At 36.1% G+C, this 20947-nt stretch overlaps 1 pseudogene; it reads right to left on the bottom strand.

Moving 5' to 3' along the window:
* Window positions 1-2481: 2481 nt before the first annotated feature.
* The window catches only part of LOC133096600 (protein ILRUN-like), a 202771-nt pseudogene continuing 184305 nt past the window's right edge, over window positions 2482-20947 (bottom strand).

Genomic DNA, 20947 nt, shown 5'->3' with positions numbered 1-20947 from the left:
ATTAAAGACCTAAATGTACGACTGGATACTGTAAAACTCCTAGAAGTAAACACAGACAGTAAATTCACTGACATAGGTCTTAGCGATGCTTTTGTAGATGTGACTCCAGAGGCATGGGAAACAAAAGCAAAAATAAACACATGGGACTACATCAAATTAAGCAGTTTCTGCACGGTGAACGAAATCATCATCAAAAGGCAGCCTACTGGATGGAAGAAGATATGTGCAAATCATATATGTGATAAGGGGTTAAAATATCCAAAATATATAAAGAACACATATAACTTTAAAAAAAAAAATCTGATTTAAAAATGGGCAGAGGATCTGAATAGACATTTTTCCAAAGATGACATACAGATGGCCAACAGGCACATGAAAAGATGTTCAACATCACTAATTATCAGGGAAATGCAATTCAAAACCATAATAAGATACCACCTCACACCTGTCAGAATGGCCATTAATGAAAAGACAAGAAATAACAAGTACTGGACAGCATGGAAAGAAAAGGGAACCTTCATACACTGTTGGTAGGAATATAAACTGGTGCAGCCACTGTGGAAAACAGTATGGAGATTCCTAAAAAAATAAAGAACAAAATTACCATATGACCTAGATCTAAAAACACTAATTTGAAAAGATATATGCACCCCTATGTTCATTGCAACATTATTTACAATAGCAAAGATATGGAAGCAACCTAGGTATCTATCAACAGATGAATGGATAAAGAAGATGTGGTGTACACAAACACACACACACACACACACACACACACGCACGCAGTGGAATACTACTCAGCTATAAAAAAGAGAATAAAATCTGACCATTTGTGACAACATGGGTAGACCTTGAAGGTACTGTGTTAAGTGAAATAAGTCAGAGAAAGACAAATATCATATGATTTCACTCATATGTGAATCTAGATAAATAAAAACAAAACATCTTCATAGATACAGAGAACAGATTAGTGGTTACTGCAAGGGAACGGGGTTGGTGGCTGGCAAAATGGATGAAGGGGATCGACTGTATGGTGATAGAGGGTAACTAGACTTGTGGTGTTGATCACTTTGTAGTGTATACAGATGTCAAATTATAATGCTGTACAGCTGAAACTTATATAATAAAAATATACATGTTGATTACATTTTCAGAGATTTATCTAAATCTTGATTATTCTAACCAATCACTGTGACACCATAATTCTTTCCAGTGTTTATTTGCAGACAAGAGCCAATAGGCCAAGAATATGAGAGTTAAATCTGAACTCTTAATTATATTATTGAGCCACTAGATTGATGCTGGACCTCCCTATTTTAATATACTGAATTTGAAATATTAAGTCATTCTATTAATTCAGGATCTTTGCACTGGATCATCTGTTACTTGCAGCTAAGTATAACTAACTGATATATTTCCCCAATTTTTACCATTAGTTATCTTACTCTTGAATATACTTTTGGTGGTATTCTTGGTGTTATTCTTATACTTTCCTAATTATAAATTTCTAGAAGTAAACATATGTGATCTATGGTTAGCTGATGTTTATATTGTTAAAGCTCTTGGTATTTACTAAACAAGTACCCTCTAGGAAGTTTGTATTATTATAATCAACAGCATTCTATAATCACCAACACTGGGATGATGATGATGTTAATGATGACTGTAACTACTACTACTACTTTTATTTTTTTATTTTATTTTTTTTAACATCTTTATTGGAGGATAATTGCTTTACAATGGTGTGTTAGTTTCTGCTGTATAACAAAGTGAATCAGCTGTACGTATACATATATCCCCATATCCCCTCCCTCTTGCGTCTCCCTCCCACCCTCCCTATCCCACCCCTCTAGGTGGTCACAAAGCATTGAGCTGATCTCCCTGTGCTATGCGGCTGCTTCCCACTAGCTATCTATTTTACATTTGTACTACTACTTTTTAATCTTGTTCAATGGTAAGGCTCCAGATCCCCTAAAAAAAGATTTTGCCTCTGAATTTCAACAACAAAGACCTAGAGTAGATTTTTTTTCTGAACACTTTGGATCTAAAAACATGACTGACAAAATTATTGTTTTTAACTGAAATCAAATAGAAGGCTTTAAAAGTTACCTAAATATTGCAGAAAGTAGACATAAAAAAGAAAGTGAGAACAAAAATGAAACGGCTTGATTGAGAATCTAATATAGTATATATAAAAAGATCCACACAGAAGGATTGGAATAAATCAATGAATGTAAAAACAGAGAGAGAAAGAAACACATTCATACATAAACAGTACTCAAAATGAATAATATCAATTATGTTAGAACCCTGTTAAAAATTATTCAGCATATACTTCCATAAGTTGTCAAACTGTTAACCATTTAGGTAGTAGAATAAAGACATTTTTAAACAGAAAAAGATTCAGAAAATTTACCTCTTTCGTACCCTTTTCTTAGGATGTTGCTTGAAGTTGTGCTCTAGCAAATTCAAAAGATAAACTCAGAAGTAATAAGGGATGGTATCTAAGAAGAAATGGGTTTTAGGAAACAATGGCTCCAACCTGAAAAACAAAAGAAGAGACATTCCAATTGACAAGTGAAAAATTAGTAGTGTAAGCCTATTATTTTAAGGCAGGATGGTGACTGCCAAGGAGAAAAAAAATCAGACAAAGTGATCTGAAAGACTTACGAATTGACTTTGTAGATAGTGTCTGAGGACCAAGAAAGGTGGAATGAGGGGTGGCTCTTTTTTCATTAATCTCCCAGCACAAAATTTTTGTTTATTAGATGAATACATTTCTTTTATGTGAATAAAATAAAATAAATTTCAGGAATAAAACCCATTTTATTACAAGTGATAGTTATTAATACAATGTGTTCATAATAATAAATAGAATACTGTACATCATTAAAAATGTCTGCATCCTAAATCATAAGCAAATGTACTGTGCATATACACACAATACTTACTGTTTTACTCATCCATAAATATAATAGGAACTCAAAAGTTTTGTGGAATGCTTGAATAAATCCCCTCATTCACTGATAACATTGTGGATTTTTACCTTAATGAATGCCAATATTACTGAAATATTTTTGCTTGGAGAAAAACTTGTTAGTCAAAAATTCATGAGAACACATCATGATCTGAGAAATGTAGTACGTAGTGTCATGGCAGATCCTTACTATGGCTCCAAGAAACAATGCTTTTGAGTTTCAGACAAGAGTTTGTTTTGATAAGGCTCACACCACCACTCTCTACTTTCACCCAAACTCTCTTCCACTCTTGTTGACTTGTCTTTTCCTTTGCCTTTTGACTAGCAGACAAAAAAAATCAGAAATTCCCTCATCATGATGAGACACAGATGGTGGATGCATCCATACAGTAATTTAAATTATGGCAGAAAGTCCTGCCTGCTTCTAACTGTCTGCTCCAATCAGACCTATCCAAGTTTTTAAGAGAAGAATATTATTAAAGTGAATATCCATTTGAGGAAGGCACAGAGAGGTACCTTAGTCATTTCACATTCTCTCAAATGCAAATACTAGTTTCTTAGTTTAGATTAGACAGAGAGCAGTCTAATTTGAAACGGAATATATATAAGTGGAGTGACTGTAGTTTTTCTGCTGCCCAAAAAGGAGGTGGAGGGGGGTATCCAATCAAGGCTGGTGGGGTGGGCAGGGGAGTGCAGAAATCTTCACATATGTCTATCTTAAAAAAATAATTTGGTAAGAAAAGAGAGGAGAGGGACATAAACACAAGTAAAGCCTAATTTCAAATTTCCCCAGGGCTCTAGCACTTGTCCAGGGACTTAAAGTGGAAAATTAAAAAAGAAAATAGGAAAGGAACGGCAATAACTGGAATTCCCTAGAAACATTTGGAGAAAAGTAGTCCAAGAGTTGATTTTAGGAAGGGATATATTGGTTTGAGTTAAAAAAAAAAAAAACCTCAGGATTTTTGGTTTACCGGTATGGTGTTTCCATGAAAGGGACATAAATAAAAGTAAATAAAACATTAAAATATCAGCTCTTCCCACATGTGGCTATAGAGCTTAAAGATTCACTTTGCTTTGATGAAACAAGCTCTGTGGGAGATTACATTGCAAGGGCATTAGACGCGGAAATGGGTATATCTGGGTGGCTCTTTATCATTTAACTAGAAAATTAAACTAGATGGAAATGTTAAACTTATTAGTGGGAGAAAAGCACTCAATGCCATTTTGCCTATTAAAATAATATACTTCTCAACAAACGTGTTCTACCCAAAAAAACTAGTATTTAATCAGCAAAATAAACTGCATTAGCATTTTGCAAAGGTACACATGGTGTCTTGTATCTTCATGCTTCTGTACTTGTGTTAAACATTTTCACTTTTGCCAATGGTATTATTTTTCCCTTCCTATTTAGTCACAGTAGAATATGACCAGAAACAAGGAAAATTTGTTTTATTCTCCATGTAATCATTCTGTTTAATGACATTGCACTGTGTGTTTTTTTACAAAGCAAACCTCAAAGATCAGTCTATGTTCCAAGCAATCTGATAAATTGTCTTCCAGGTTTTTTTATAGACCAATTTAGCAACCTTTCATCAGATGTGCACATGGTACCAATAAAAATGCTTTTGTTGCCTTCCTGAGTTTGGCAGTACTGCACACTCATACTTCCAATGGGATATTTCATCATTTGTAATGAATTAACATCATACAACATGATGGGTGATATAGAGAAAATTGGCTGGAGTAAACAAGTCAATAAACATTTACTATTAGAACCATGTTAAAAATATGACATGAGAGAGTCTATCCCATAAAAGCCATAAAGGAGATGTTCACAGGCCTGAGAGACCTCTGAAATTTGCTGTTATTTCCTTTTTATACTTTCCTATATACCGAAGAAGAATGGGAGTCATATGAAATTATTTGGACTTATTGGCAAACAAATTCAGAGAAGGGGAAACCAATACTTCTCTATACAGTTTGCAATATGTATTGGGGGAATTTATTTTCTAAAAATAGTTCATTTTTGAGAGATGTAAAAAGTGATTTACAGTATTTTGACCAGTCTGAACATTATTAAAATCCCAAACAATGAAATTAATAGCTTTTAGGGAGAAGCTACACTATCAAATTTCCTAAGAATCTGAGAAACAGCTACAATCCTTATATGTAGCAGTCAGCAATAGAAAATCATAAAATTTTTGAAATAGAAAGGAACCCAGAGATCATAAAATTCAATATTCTACTCCTTATACCATGCTGTTTTACTCATTCAGCAGGGATGTCTGATACTCCACTAAAGGCAAAACCACAGAGATGCATCTTTTTTTCCATGATAACCTGTCCATTCTCACAGCATCCAATGGCTATATAACGATGTAAAGCCCATTACTTATAATTTAACAAGTATTTGTGGGTTACAAAAAGAAATTTTAAATCTACAATATTAAATAATCTTTTTTGCTGAAAAATAATACACTTTTATTCATATAATTATATGCCAAGTATTTCAGTGTTACAAAGGCTTTTGTTTAAACTTTATATTTAGCCTAAATATACATTTGAATCACTTTTGGCCCTTGGTAGTTTGTTATGGCATCATCATGACTGATTGATACCAATGGCCTGTATGAGTGATCAATAAAATTTTAATCACCTTTTCTATTAAAAGTAAAATATTCAGGCATATTGAAGAAAAACCCAAGGTTTCATCTATCTTTCCTATTTGACTATAATTGCAATTTTTTTCTCCATCTTGATCCCCTTTCCCTTGAGTAAATTATATGTCATTTTATCACTATACCATAAAAGCATTTTATAAATTTCAGCCAGAAGCAAATTTCAGGTTTATTAATTCACATATCAAAAATCCATTTAGCACCTACTGTGTGCCAGGCACTTTCCTTGCCCTGGGGATGTAGTGGAGACAGTCAAACTTCTCTTGAGATTTACATTCTTGCCCTTTCAATCTGCATATTCAGTTTTCTTTAGCTCAAGGAAATTGTCTTCTTTTATTTGTCTAATTATTGTCCTTATCCAGTTCTTTTCTCTTTCTGAAAGTCCTAATATTATCATATTAGATATTCTGAATCTTCTTTCCAAGTCTTATATTTTCCTTCATGCTTTTTATATTATTTCATTTTTGCTTGATACTTTGAAATATTATTTCTACTTGATTTTCTGGCACAAGAGGCACTGTCTTACCATTTATGAATGTGTACTCATTAGTCTGGAAAACAACATTTTTCAGTCTCAGGATGTGTGTTGGTGTGATGTAATGTGCATCCTTTTCCACAAGAAAGACAAAGACTTCGCCCCTGAGGGCTGGCTGGGCAGTGGAGGCAACTGGAGGAAGCTCTCCACTCAACCAGTTCCTAGGGCTCCCCCAGACTCAGCAGCAGAAGCAGGACCCAGCCCAGGCAGCTGGCTCTTCCTCATCTTCCAGAGAACCGGGAAGAGGGGACACGCTCACACCTAGGCCAGGCAACCTCCCTTGAACAGCACTCTCTTGGCTCTCAGTGGGCCTCTGGGAGGAAGTCCAGCAGTGGCTCTCTCCTAGAACGTGCATACAGTCCCAGGTCTTTTCTGCTCCCCGAGATGCTTGGCTCAGGAGAGGTGACGGAGGAATGCGTGTGCAGCTGGATGAGTAAATGTATGTTCAACACCACATCTTCCCAGAACCTCTTTGGTGGAAACCAGAGGACTATTTTTTTTAAAGGGAAATCTGATCATATAACTTCCCTTCTTAAAATATATCAATAGAACCCCACTGCTCTTTAAACTATTGAGGGAGATGCAAGAGGGAAGAGATATGGGAACATATGTGTATGTGTAGCTGATTCACTTTGTTATAAAGCAGAAACTAACACACCATTGTAAAGCAATTATACTCCAATAAAGATGTTAAAAAAACCCAAAAAAACAAAAAACTATTAAAAATGGCTTTTGAGTCCTTGTACCGCAGATACTGATTATTTCTAAACCATGTTTTCTGCTATTTTCCTTTCAGCCAATTCCCTTGGATAGACAGACTGCTTTCAGGTCTCTTTATCACATTCCTTCTCACCAGAGCCTACTCTTCTGTTTTCCCCTCCACCTAGAGTTCTCTTTCTCCTTTCATCGGTCTACTGTTTACTCATTTCTTTTCTTCCTTTTTTCCTTAAACTTGTTCTTACTGAGTTCCTATTATGTGCTAAAGTGTAGTTATACAATGATGATCAAAATTGATACCATCTATGTCTTTGTGTACCTTTTAGTTGACCAGGAGCAACAGACCAAAAAAAAAAAGAAATGTACATAAAAATGTAAAATCCAAACCATCATGAATTCAATGGAAAAAGAGAGAAGATACATTTGTTCAAGGACACAAGGTTAACTGAGTGAAGAATTTGACATATGAATTCATATCTGCCTGTTTTTAAAAACTCTGGCCTCAATCACAATGTTATTCTCTATTTAATAAAATTATATTAGTTTACTTTCTGTACCATCATTTTATATTTAATGTCTACTACTTAGGATATATTCTGAACTGTTCATTGCTATCAGTCAGAAAAATATAGCAAATAGCAATAGAGGGAGGGAAAGGAAGTAGACTGCATTACTGTTTACAATTTTTCACACCTCCCTATTTTTGTCTGCCAAGTGACTTTGCAGACCTGCCTAATAAGAGTGTGCTTTATTTCTCCACCTCATGGATGCTGGGTACATACATTAATAAGTGGCTAGTTATGCAGCACTGTTTGTGACAATAGTTGACAAATACAGTACACATCCCCAAGTCCATTCCAAATTTCTATAAACCTATTGCTAATTTTTAGTCATTAATGTACCCCAGAAGTTCATTTAAATATATTTATTGAGGAACCATTATCTCAAAACATTTCTTTTGTGGTATATTAAAATGAGAAGTATAAATTACTTATTTAAAATAATTAAGGGTTCACATTTTCAATAGCAACCTCAATAGCGAAACACTTCCACCCTATATCCAAAAGGTAACAGTGGAAGCAAAACTATTAATTAAAAGAGAAACATAACCCTATCTTGTTTTAATGTTAGGGTTTATTTTTTGAGATGTAGGAAAATGAAGTTTATATCTCTCCATTTAGAAAAAAAATGACTGTCCTTTCCCTATTTAGAAAGGCATTTGTATTTATATTAAAACTCCACCATACTCCAATGGAAGTGGGGTTTGGAACCCAGAATTTTATTGATGGTTTGGTACTATAGGTAGAAAGATTACTGAATAAACCTCCTAATTCAAGAAGACTGTAACAGAGTTGGTGGTTTGAAAGGCTAGTGGATGATTAAAATAAAATGTAAAAGTCAAAACAGGTCAAAGATGGACTGAGATGATTTTGATATGGTACCATTCCCATAGAAGACAACCCCTCTCTGATACTATCTTGAATCACGTACAAACACACTGGCCCCATTTCTCCCTAAGTATCACTCTTTCTCTGCTCCATTTAACAGAAAATCTTCTCAGAGTAACTGTTTATACTTACTATCTACAGTTCCTCTTCTCCTATTCTCAATGAAGATGTTCCAATGAGACTTTTACCCCACAACTATTCCTATCAAAATCACCTATAGTCTCTACATTGCTAAATCCAATAGCAATTCTCAGTTTTCATCATCATTTATTTATCAGCAGTATTTTACACATTAATCACTCCCACTTTCTTTTTTATCGAGATATAATTGACAGCTAACATTATATTAGTTTCAGGTGTAGCCACTTTCTAAAAACTACTCTTCAGTTGTATTCCATGGCACTACACTCTCCTAGTGGTTCCCCTTTTATATCAATGGTTACGCCTTTTAGCTTCCCAATATCTCAACATTGTAGAACCTCTGGACACAACTTTTGGATTATTTTCCCATATTTAAATCCACTCCTTGATAATCATGGCTTTGAATATTATCTAAATGTCAATGAACTATAAAAGTATTCTCCAGCCTAATCTACAAAAAGGGTACAAATGAACTTATCTACAAAACAGAAATAGAGTTACAGATGTAGAAGACAAACTTATGGTAACCAGTGGGTAAGGTGGGGGAGGGATAAATTGGGAGACTGGGATTGACATATACACACTACTATATTTAAAATAGATAACTAATAAAGACCTACTGTACAGCACAGGGAACTCTACTCAATACTCTGTAATGACCTACATGGGAAAACAATCTAAAAAAGAGTGGATATATGTATATGCATAACTGATTCACTTTGCTATACACCTGAAACTAACACAACATTGTAAATCAGCTATACTCCAATAAAGATTAAAAAAAAAAAGTATTCTCTGGCCTGGACCTCTCCCCTAAATCCCCGAATTCCAGACTCATACAATACCACCTACTCAAAATCTCTACCTAAATATTCAAAAGGCATTTCAAATTTAACATTTCCAAAACAGAATTATCATGTCCCCCAAAGCCTGTTTCTCTTGAAATCTCCACCATCTTGATTACAACCACACCACTCTTTAGATGTTTAGGCTAAAACTCTTGTCATCTTTGACCCTTCTTCTTCTTTACTAACCAACATTAAATTTCACAGCAAATCCTGTCAGCTCTACTTTCAAAATATATTTAAAATTCAAGTAATAATTTACTACATCCACCAGAATGACATGATCTTAGCCAACACTATTTCTAGTCTAGATAATTGCAATGGCCTCCTAATTTTTTTCCCTTGACTCAAATGTGTATTCCCCACAGAGCTTCTGGGGGAAAATTATCCATATCTATATCAACATCAATATATAGATATATAGACATATATCTTTTAAAATGCCAATCATATAATGCTGTTTCTATGCTTCAAACCCCTTTAATGGCTTTCCATACCACTGAGAGAGAAAACAAAAATCATTACAGCATCCTACAATGTTTTGCAGGATCTATACTTTTCTCCTCCAACTCAGTTAGCTCTGTGATCTCATGTCCTATTATTATCATTCCCCTTATTCATTCTGTTATAGTGCCACTGGATCTTTGCTCTTCAAACACACTGGGCAATGTACACCTACAAGCTTTTCTATCTACAGGTTTTTGTTTGTTTTGCCTAGAAAGCTCTTCCATCAATAACACCTGAACTCTTCTCCCTTAGGCTTTGTTCACAAACGCTTCCTCTGATCAGACGTTTCCTAATTATCTTATTTAAAATTGAGCCTCAACATTCTCTTCAGCAATTCCTTTCCTTATTTCTTGCTTTGTTCTCATCTCTGACACTTACTTATATCTAACATCATATCTTTTTACTTAATCATTTTTGTTTTGTCTTTTCCCAGTAGAAGGTAAAATTCATGAGAGTTGGAATTTTTGCTTTTTATTTCTCTGTTACATCTTCAGAGCACAGGATGGAATAAATATTAAATGAATGAATAAATAAATGAATGAATTTCATGAGTCCTGCTTTGCCGAAATCACTGATGAATCAACTAGCCAATTAGCTAAAGCTGTCAAAGCAGATTCAGCTGTAAAACAGGAATAAGAATATAGCTTTCCTAATCTTTAGACATCCTTACACCTCGATGTTTCATGATTTTTGTGGAGATAGGGCATATATTAAGTAAGAGAATGAAATTATAGAAGTGCTTACTTTCTCTTTCTTCTCCTCCAGGTGGTGATAGTATAGGAAGTATAGTTGATGTTGCAGAAAGATAGTTCTGCCTCACCAAAGCGGAGTATAATGGACCATCGGAAACCCTGCACACTAAGGTCTTAGGTATGTCTTCCTAAAGGTTGCGTGATAACCATCCCATAGGATGCATGCTGTGTAGGCCTAGGGTTGCCTTTTTCAAAAAAAACATAGTCCTAGCATGTGCATAGATGTTTATAGCAGCAAAAATAAAATTCCCCACAAGCAAAAACAAAAAAAATGATAGCTGACAGACAACCACATTGATTAATTTCATATGTTAAGTGTAAAGTTTGATGACAGGATGGTTTGTCCTTGCATGTAGTGTTTGTGAGGAGATTACCTAACATCACTGAATGTTAAAATTCTATTCCTGCCCAAAGCTGTGCCCACATTATTTTTCACTAAACACTTTGAGGATTTATAATGTTATCAATCTCAATGCAGTTTTTATCTGCTGTGCATAGAGAGAATTTGAAACATCAGGAGTATGTAGTCAGGATGCTGAGGAATAAAAGCAGCAGAGCATGTGTGTGTGTGTATGTCTGTATGTTAAAGGGAAGAAACTAGAAAGAGGAAGTAGGAAAATATACTTGACTTCTCAATCATTTTCATTCAAAACTGTATGGTATGTGAAAACTGATTTGCTTATCTATGTAGAGATTTTATTTATATTTCTGGATTCTCAATTTACTTTGACATTTTAAAATACCACTATCACCCTTTATTTATTAAAAGACTGAAGAAAAAGACACCTGATTTCCTATCAAATCATGAAAGCTGAGTAGATAAAAGTGTAGAACTGAGTAAATGAATCTGACAAAAATGGAAACTCACAGACGTGAATAGTGAATGTCTTTCACTTCCATGCACTGCCAAATAACACACATAAGCGTTAGGAAGGGAAGCCAGCTGGTACACAGATAACCAGTCCTGTATTATGAGGTAAACCTTATTCCTCCCTTGACACCATAACATAGTTAACTCCACAATCCTTTATAAAAACATTAGTAAACAGAGAGCTCTTCAATATCCATGGAAAGAAGCTGATCTAAAATTTGAATAATGATAATTGCTGTGCCTTGCCTCTTGCTTTTTCATAAAAAAACACCACGTGTCTGAGAACAGAAATGTTGAATGTGGGACCTTAGAGTGACTGGCAGATAATAGAGCAGGACATCCAGATGAAGTACTTGGCACAAGGTAAAAACTATCCTAGGCCAGGAGACTTTGTACTCCCAAACAAACTCAAGGGAATAAAGCAGCAAGGGGCTGTATACATTTGATAATTTAGAGGACAGCAGATAATAGCACAACCAAAACATGTTTAAAAATGAATACACCCAGTAGGAAGAACACCATGGTGGCTCAGAAAATAGAAAAAGTGAAAAAGTGGTCGTAAAGATCATCAGTATGTTTTATATAAGGTACTAATTCTATCTCCAATTGAACTTATGCTATAGGGACACTACTATTTTCTTTTTAATTGAAGTATAGCTGATTTACTATATTGTGTTAGTTTCAGGTGTACTGCAAAGTGACTCAGTTATATATATATATTTTTAGTACTAGTTTCCATTATACGTTATTACAAGATATTGAATACGGTTCCCTATGTTGTGCAGTAAATTCTGAGAAAACAATGATGAATAAGATAGACAATTTTTCCAACTCTCAGAACTTTCAATCTATTGAGGAATATAGAAAAGTGAATATATAATTACATCACACAGATTTAAGTGCTCTGAATGGAGAAATATAGAGGACACCACAGAGGATAGAGAAATGGGAACTAAGCGAATGTGAGATAGGTGAAGGGGGATAGGCAGGAAGCCTTCCAGAAAGTAATGTTCCATTGATTGTGACATAAAGACTGAACGGAAAAGTCTCTGGGTTAAATATTATGGCACGTAAGATAGCTCAGAGGCTAGTGGAGAATTTAAAGATTTGAAATAAATGGAGTTTGGGGTTTTATAGGGTTTTTGTTTGTTTTTTTCCCGTGGAACAGTGAGAGCTGAAGTAGAAAAAGAGAGCAGACATGTGGCCATTTTATGGATACACTGCATTTCTAAAGTGCTCTATATTTTTAAAAGATCTATCAAATTGGTGTTCTCCTTTGACTCCCTTTAACACTGCTAAGATAGGTGGTGCAGTTAAAACCATACTCTTTCACTGTTGTGGAAACTGAGGCTCATATTATCTCGCAAGGTCTCAAGGAAGGGGATGCCAGAATGGGAATTAAAATCTGTATGTCTTGACTTAGTTAAGTTAGTATGCCATGTTGCCTTCTCTCCGCTCATCTTCTAGAGAAAGATAAACAACTGATCCTGATATATTTAGATTCTCTCTTTGCCAATGAAGTACTGACAAAATTGACTGCAATTTAATGGAACTAAAAAAAAAAAAAGGAGGGAATATAATGAAGTCTCTCTTGAGGAACTATCTCATATTCTGCTGTATTAGGGTTTGTGTGTTAAGTGACAATATTTTATTCTATTGCAAGATAGTATGCAAAGCAAACTCATGGTCACTCCTTGAATTGGGAAAAATCTTTAGTTTCTGAGCATAATCTATAATTTGCATTTGATTTTGTAATTCTAGGATGAGCTAATTATTAAGGCTGAGAAATAATTTTATTTTATATACTAACAATGTACACACAGAAAAAAGATGTCAATTACAGCCACACTGAGAAAGTCAGTGACAAGTTGGCATGAGAAAAAAGGGATTTTACATCTGAGGTACAAAGAAATTGCAGTTTGAAGATGATGCCAGATTTTGGATATGAGAGGGAGGAAATGAAGTGTAATAAAAAGTTTATATATAATATCTTAACTTGGAATAGAAAGCTTAGTTTCTTAGTTTGGCTCCATTAATTCACATGAACATACCATGTAAACTCATTATACAACGCTCTTTTCATCTGTAAAATGGGGGGGAAGGGTGGGGTAGGAAATGACATCCTTACTCAGTGCCTAGGGAACCTGTGGAACTCAAAAAGGAATCTCTTGGAGCATTTCTAAATAGAAAGTATATACAAATAATAAATTTGGAAGGTATTAGGAGAACTCGAATGAAGGACAGGGCAGAGAAGAATCACCCCATCTGAACTAAAAGTAAAGAGATGGAAAATAAAGTTTTTCTACAAAATCTTAAAAAAAATAACTTCTAAGTAAGATGGGGTTTAGTTTACAACTTTTGGAAACCAAAAGTTCATTTTAGTGCCTCAGAGTATAGAAAAATCATTTGAAAAATGGATCTGCCAGACAATCTTTTGTGTTCATCCTCTATCTGAGGGGTTCCCACAGCCCCACAGGAAATGGGCTGCACAGCAGGAGGTGAGAGGCGGGTGTTTGAGCGAAGCTTCATCTGTATTTACAGCCACTCCCCATCGCTCGCATTACTGCCTGAGCCGCCACCTGTCAGATCAGTGGCAGCATTAGATTCTCACAGGAGCGCAAACCCTACTGTGAACTGCGCATGCAAGGGATCTAGGTTGCGCACTCCTTATGAGAATCTAATGCCTAATGATCTAAGGTAGAGCTGAGGCAGTGATGCTAGTGCTGGGGAGTGGCTGCAAATACAGATTATCATTAGCAGAGAGGTTTGACTGCACAGAGACCATAATAAATCCATTGCTTGCAGACATATCAAAACCCTATCAGGGCTTCTCTGGTGGCGCAGTGGCTAAGAATCCGCCTGCCAATGCAGGGGTCACGGGTTCGAGCCCTGGTCCGGGAAGATCCCACATGCCGCGGAGCAACTAAGCCCGTGCGCCACAACTACTGAGCCTGCGCTCTAGAGCCCGCGAGCCACAACTACTGAAGCCCATGTGCCTAGAGCCCGTGCTCTGCAACAAGAGGAGCCACTGCAATGAGAAGCCCGCGCACCGCAATTAAGAGTAGCCCCCTCTCGCCGCAACTAGATAAGGCCCGCGCGCAGCAGTGAAGACCCAACACAGCCAAAAATAAAAATAAATAAATAAATTTCAAAAATCTACGATTCTCAAAAAAATTTCTTAAAAAAAAAACCAAAAACCCTATCGGTGAGTGGCAAGTGAAAACAAGCTCAGGGTTCCCAGTGATTCTGCATTATGGTGAGTTGTATAATTATTTCATTATATATTACAATGTAATAATAATAGAAATAAAGGGCACAATAAATGTAATGCGCTTGAATCACTCTGAAACCATCCCCCCACCTCCCACCCCTGGTCCGTGGAAAAACTGTCTTCCACGAAACCAGTCCTTGGTGCCAAAAAGGTTGGGGACTGCTGCTCTATTTCGTGACTTTGATGGTATTGTGTATTGTCATTTTACCAGTGTTTAAGTTTTTAAGGGTTGTTAAAGGTCACCATGTGACTCCATTTTGAATTTACTTGTATTTGTTAAATAACATTTACTTGTATTTGTTGAATTTACTTGTATTTGTTACATATTTTCATGGTTTAATCAAAGAACAAGAAATAAAATTGTTCATAGAGTACTAGCATATATTTTGGGTCTAAAAAATTAAGTGTATAGTTTTAGAAAAATAGATAGCTTTTCCATTTAATACATTACCCCTTCATTTACAAAAGCAAATTAATGAACATGGCAGCACTAATCCCAATATACATGATTATTCCTAAACAAAGCTTTAATATATGACATTTTCCATGACTTATTTGAGATAGTTGCTTATCACAAGATTTATGAGCAATTCTGCCACATAAAACCTGAGACCTTTATAGTCTGGGTTTGGTCAAGCCTCCAATATTCTCACTAATTCAACTTCTATTTATCATTTGTACACCTTCCCAAGCCACTATCAACTTCATGCCACTATTAATTTCTTCCTGTACTTCTGCTTCCTTCATCTTATTTACAATAGGAAAACTCTACCTCCCTAACACGTTACTCAATATTTGTACCACTATTCCATTAAGCTGCTCATCTCCCTACTCCCATCTTCATAGATGCTACTGGGCTTTTCCGATGCTCATCAAGGTAACAGTATACTATTAAAATATATTTTCTAACATTGTCAAATATTTCTGTAAACAATAATTCAACTTCTTTGCTTTAACTGAAATTTTACTTTCTCTTTCAGCTGCCTTTGCTGGAGAGTGCTCTGTTTTCTAACTTTTCCAGTCATTAAAATACTTGGTAGACTTCCATGTTAATTATAGATCACACTTCTGCCACCACCAACCAGCAATCACTTTTTGAAAATCTTCGCTAAACCTTAACTCCAGCATCTTCACATGCGGTGTCAGTGACAGACACTCAAAATTCAACCCCTCTCCTTGAGGACTTCATCAGCAAGCTGACGGGCTTCCATTGCCACCTCACTAAAGTTTTTACAACTTCAATATCAGCAGCAATGACCCTTCTGCTACCTGAGATCAGACTTCCTCAATCACTTCTACATCTTTCAAGGTCATTTTTATATCACTTAGTTCATCTTTTACTAGAGATAGGCTATGATTTCCATCACACTTGGAAATAATCCATCTCAATGAGCTCACATTTGGCACCCAAAAATATCATGTATTTATTGAACCTATTCTTTACCTTTACTGTGATTTCCCATCCTATGTCTGTTTCCATTCCTCATTAATTAGTCTGCCCACTACATTAATTGATTCATGCTTGTTTGATTCATGCTTGTTTGATTGATTCAGTTAATTATTATTAATTGTTGCTGACAGATACCATACAGATTATTAGGATTTGAGGAATTCATGATAGAAATAAAGATTGATAAACATGGCACCTTCCCTTAGGGAATTTAATTCAATAAGTTCTAGGAAATACAGTTTCATGGGTTGAATATCTAACATTTAGCAAAACAAAAATGGAGCAATGCCAGGTGGAGCTCAACAGTGAGCCTAACGTCTGTGTCCTGAATCCCTGTAAAAATCTGTGTGGAGGATAGAATAAGATCCAGAAGTTTCAGTGTAGAAATGGAAAGGTTACAAGAATTGTAGACAGGCTGAAACAGATCAGAAGAAGGATGTGATGAGTAGGGACGGATAGTTTGTACCATGGCATCCAGAATATTGCCCACCAAAGACCAGCTGGGAAGTCACATCTCAGTGGTCACCCGCATAGGATCTGGACTACACCAGCTATATCACAGCATAGATGGAAGGGGAAATGAAAAACAAAACAAGAATCAAGGCCTTCTTACCCCTGTCACTATGAGAACACTGAAGAAACTGGTATGTTATGAGGTCACCTTGATGAATTTCAGAACAGGATGAGGGCATTTGAAAGGCAGAACATTAATCTAAAAGTGACTAAATCAGGGCTTCCCTGGTGGCGCAGTGGTTAAGAATCTGCCTGCCAGTGCAGGGGACACGGATTTGAGCCCTGGTTCGGGAAGATCCCACATGCCACGGAGCAACTAAGCCCATGCGCCACAACTACTGAGCCTGCGCCCTAGAGCCCGTGAGTCACAACTACTGAGCCTGCGTGCTGCAGCTACTGAAGCCCGCGTGCCTAGAGCCGGTGCTCCACAGCAAGAGAAGCCACCACAATGAGAAGCCTGCACACCGCAATGAACAGTAGCCCCCGCTCGACGCAACTAGAGAAAGCCCGTGCGCAGCAAGCAACAAAGATCCAGTGCAGCAAAAAATAAATAAATAAATTTTAAAAAAAGTGACTAAATCATTAATACAGATTTTTATATTTGTAGAGACTGTGACATCATATAAAGCTGTATTTTATTTCTCCATTTAAAGTCCAGCAAGGTGTAAAGTTGTAAATCTGGATCTTTATAGAGAACATAAATGCTAAATTTCTTATGCATGTGTAAGGAGTAGTATGAGTAAATTTATATTTCTGCTATTACTATAAATTTTCTCTTCAGTACATAATATCTCTGTCCTATGACATCCGAAAGATGAGTACAAAATAAATATTTTCTAAGACATACCAAAACTTATAGCATCAAATATATATTGTCTTTCGAAGTCATCAGCTACCTGACACTTGTTCTCATGGGTTGACATCTCCTCAGAGAAGCAGCTCATTTGGAATTACCTATAAAGTCATTTTATAAGTGCCATAAGGAATGTAGTTATATTCCTCGGTGGCCATACCTTCAATTTCTCATCATGTCATCTCTTTCAGCATAACTATCTGGCTACTGTTGACATTTCTGCAGCCATGCATATTTTTAGCTTGAAGGGAGAATTAGTGATATCCGATCTGTCAACTAACACTCATGAAAAACAAAAAGCTCTGTTGAAAAAATTGGGATTTGCAATGATGATAAAGTTTATCAGAACCATCAGGGGAAGCAACCACAGCACTGCCCTGCCATGAATTACAGACTTAAACTGTGCCAGGAAGAGCGCAAAACCATTTACATGTAACTTCACAACATACACAGAAGATAGAAATGATTAATACTGTTGCTCACACAAGGAAACCAGAAATGGACAGAGTAAGTACTTGCTCAAGATATCCTAAGTTATGAGTGGACTTCAAAACTAATTCAGGCGGACTTCAGTCTATGATTTTGAGAATTTAGTTGTTAAATTTGCTCTTAGAATATCAGCAGATGCCTGAGTTTGACTAACACACTCTAGGATGATTCTAGAAAGTTTGTGAGGCTGATGCAAATGAAATACCATTGTTTTCATTGCATTATTTCCTGAAAAATTTTTAAACAAGCAATTGCCTTCATTTTTCAAGGAAATTTTGAATGTTCCAGAAGGAAATGCTATGGCTCTGTACCTTGAGGGCTGTTAGTGCCTCCTAAAGTTGGAATGAGATAAAGTGTTATATAATGAGTTTTTAAAAAACCAAATCAAAACATCACAACAGCTGGCATTTCTATCCTAAAGAACCAGGCAGGAAAAGAAGACTTTAATATACCAAAACAACATCATTTGAGTTTTGAAAAGAATATAGCAAGATGTGATCCAGGGAGCCATTCTATGTGTTTTATTTATTGTTATTATAATTATAAATGATATTTGCCACTGTTTTTGACACTGTAGTTAGGAGTATCAACAAATTTGTTATGAAATGAGAAAACGTAAATTGATTATGTTAATGATCCCTGTATGAGAAAAATTGGTTTAAAAACTTATCACTGTATGAGAAAAATTGGTTTAAAAATTGGTTCAAAATAATCTTACAAGTGCTTAAAAAAAGCAGTAGGACTCTTAACAAAAAGCAAATTCCCTGTCCCATGCCCCTTTTAATTCTATATTTAAAAACTGAATGCTTATAGTATTAATTTTGGTTCATTGACTTTCTCTACTATGGTAGAGATTTATTTCTCAAAATACCCTCAACTCCCTCACTCATCTTCCAATTTTAATTATGTCATTATTTTTAGTTAAATTAGGACACAATGTTTACCTTGATGTGAGAATGTAAACTGTTTTCTCTGCCAATTCAGAAAGTGTTCTATAATTTTTATTTCCTGTATAGCTTTTTTCCCCATGATGTCTTTCCCACCCTCCTCTTAACTTGCACTGCCTGCCTTAAATTGTTCTAAAAACTCAAAAAAGATATGAGATCTACTGAGTACTCCTTTTTATTTACCAAACACCCACCTCTCTCCTGAAAACTGCAATCCTTCTTCAGTACGGACTGATGACCATCTTTAGGTCTCCTGCTTAAAGCAATTGGAACTCTGATGTCACTTCCTTTGTGACCTTCTCTTTTATGGTTTATTTCCTTACATTGTTAAGCATATAAGCAACTTCCAAAGATAAAATGTGTGGAAGGAAGTTCTCTGATTCCTCTCATGTCTGAAAATAGTATTATTCTGGCTCAAACTTAATTGAAGATATTGAGTATAGAACATCTGGTTTAAAATGGCCTCTTAGAATTTAGCAAACACTCTACTGTCACCTACAATCTAGTGTTAATGATGACAATGCTTATTCAATTCTCATTCTTTTGCAGATAACTGTTTCCTCAACCTCTTATACCGCCTCACTCCCATTCCTCTTGACAAAGAAAAAACTTCTAAATTTCTTTATTTTCAGTTTTCTGCAATTTCACTGTTCTTTATCAGAAAATCAGGATTTATATTTCCATTTGTTTTCCTGGGCTTTGGGATGCTCCTTCAAAATGAAGGCACATTTCTTCATTTTGCCCTTTCTAGAACCCCTATTACACATATGTTGGACACCTTACACTGATTTTCTATGTCCTTTATCATCTTTCCCCTTATATTTTCCATCTGTTACTCATTTCTACTTCCTTGACATATTGTCCATTTGCCCTTTTTTACTGATTTTCAGCAACCATACTTTCATTTTCCAATACTTCTCTGTCTCTGTAACTCATTTCTTCTCTTTTGAATAGCATCACCCTTTCTTTGTCTATAATGTCTTCTCAAATTTCTCTAAAGATATTCACTTGAGGAAGATCTTATTTGTTTATATATCTTGTTCTCTCTATGCCATGTTTTAGGCTTTCCTCAAATGTATGAGATATTCAACAATGAGACAATGAAAGAATGACCCAGGAACACTGTGTACTTTGGTGCAGTGTGTTGATGGGGATTCAATGCTCCAGGGTGTGACTGGAGGATGGGGCTGGCTTTTATAACAGGGGTTGCCTAAGTGCCTATATGGGAAGAACTCTCTTTTTCCCCTGGTGCCATTCACTTTATTTCTCTTTTCCTGGGTGGCAGAAGTCAGTTTTCTGTGTAAAAGGCTTTGCATCAGTGTTGGAGGGGAGAGGTTTACTATTCCAGACACAGTTTCATTAATATTTGTTTTCTTCCCTGACTCACATCTAACCTGACTTATTCCTGGCATTTTTTAAAAAAAATAAATTTATTTATTTTATTTTTTTATTTTTGGCTGTGTTGGGTCTTCGTTGCTGCGTGCAGGGTTTCCCTAGTTGTGGTGAGCGGGGGCTACGCTTCATTGCGGTGCATGAGCTTCTCATTCTGGTGGCTTCTCTTGTTCTGAAGCACGGGCTCTAGGCGCACGGGCTCTAGGCGCACGGGCTTCAGTAGTTGTGCCACGCAGGCTCAGTAGTTGTGGCTCATGGGCGTAGTTGCTCTGCATCACGTGGGATCTTCCCGGACGAGGGATCGAACCCGTGTCCCCTGCATTGGCAGGTGGATTCTCAACCATTGTGCCACCAGGGAAGCCCCCTGGAATTTAATACTGATCATCTCCAAGGTTATCCATGGAAGTATGTCTTATTTTTGGCTTGATCCTTCTCTATAAGAACTTGGTTACACCTTCCTCTGCCCTCAATCTTTGGTTACCCCTCATTGATCAGCTCTCTAGGACTTACATCATGTTGAAACATTTGTCTCCTGGTGGTACCCCATTTGTTCTTTCTTTT

This window comes from Eubalaena glacialis, chromosome 8 (genome assembly GCF_028564815.1).
Source record: "Eubalaena glacialis isolate mEubGla1 chromosome 8, mEubGla1.1.hap2.+ XY, whole genome shotgun sequence".
NCBI classification, from domain to species: domain Eukaryota; kingdom Metazoa; phylum Chordata; class Mammalia; order Artiodactyla; family Balaenidae; genus Eubalaena; species Eubalaena glacialis.
This window is presented reverse-complemented; position numbering and strand designations above follow the sequence as displayed.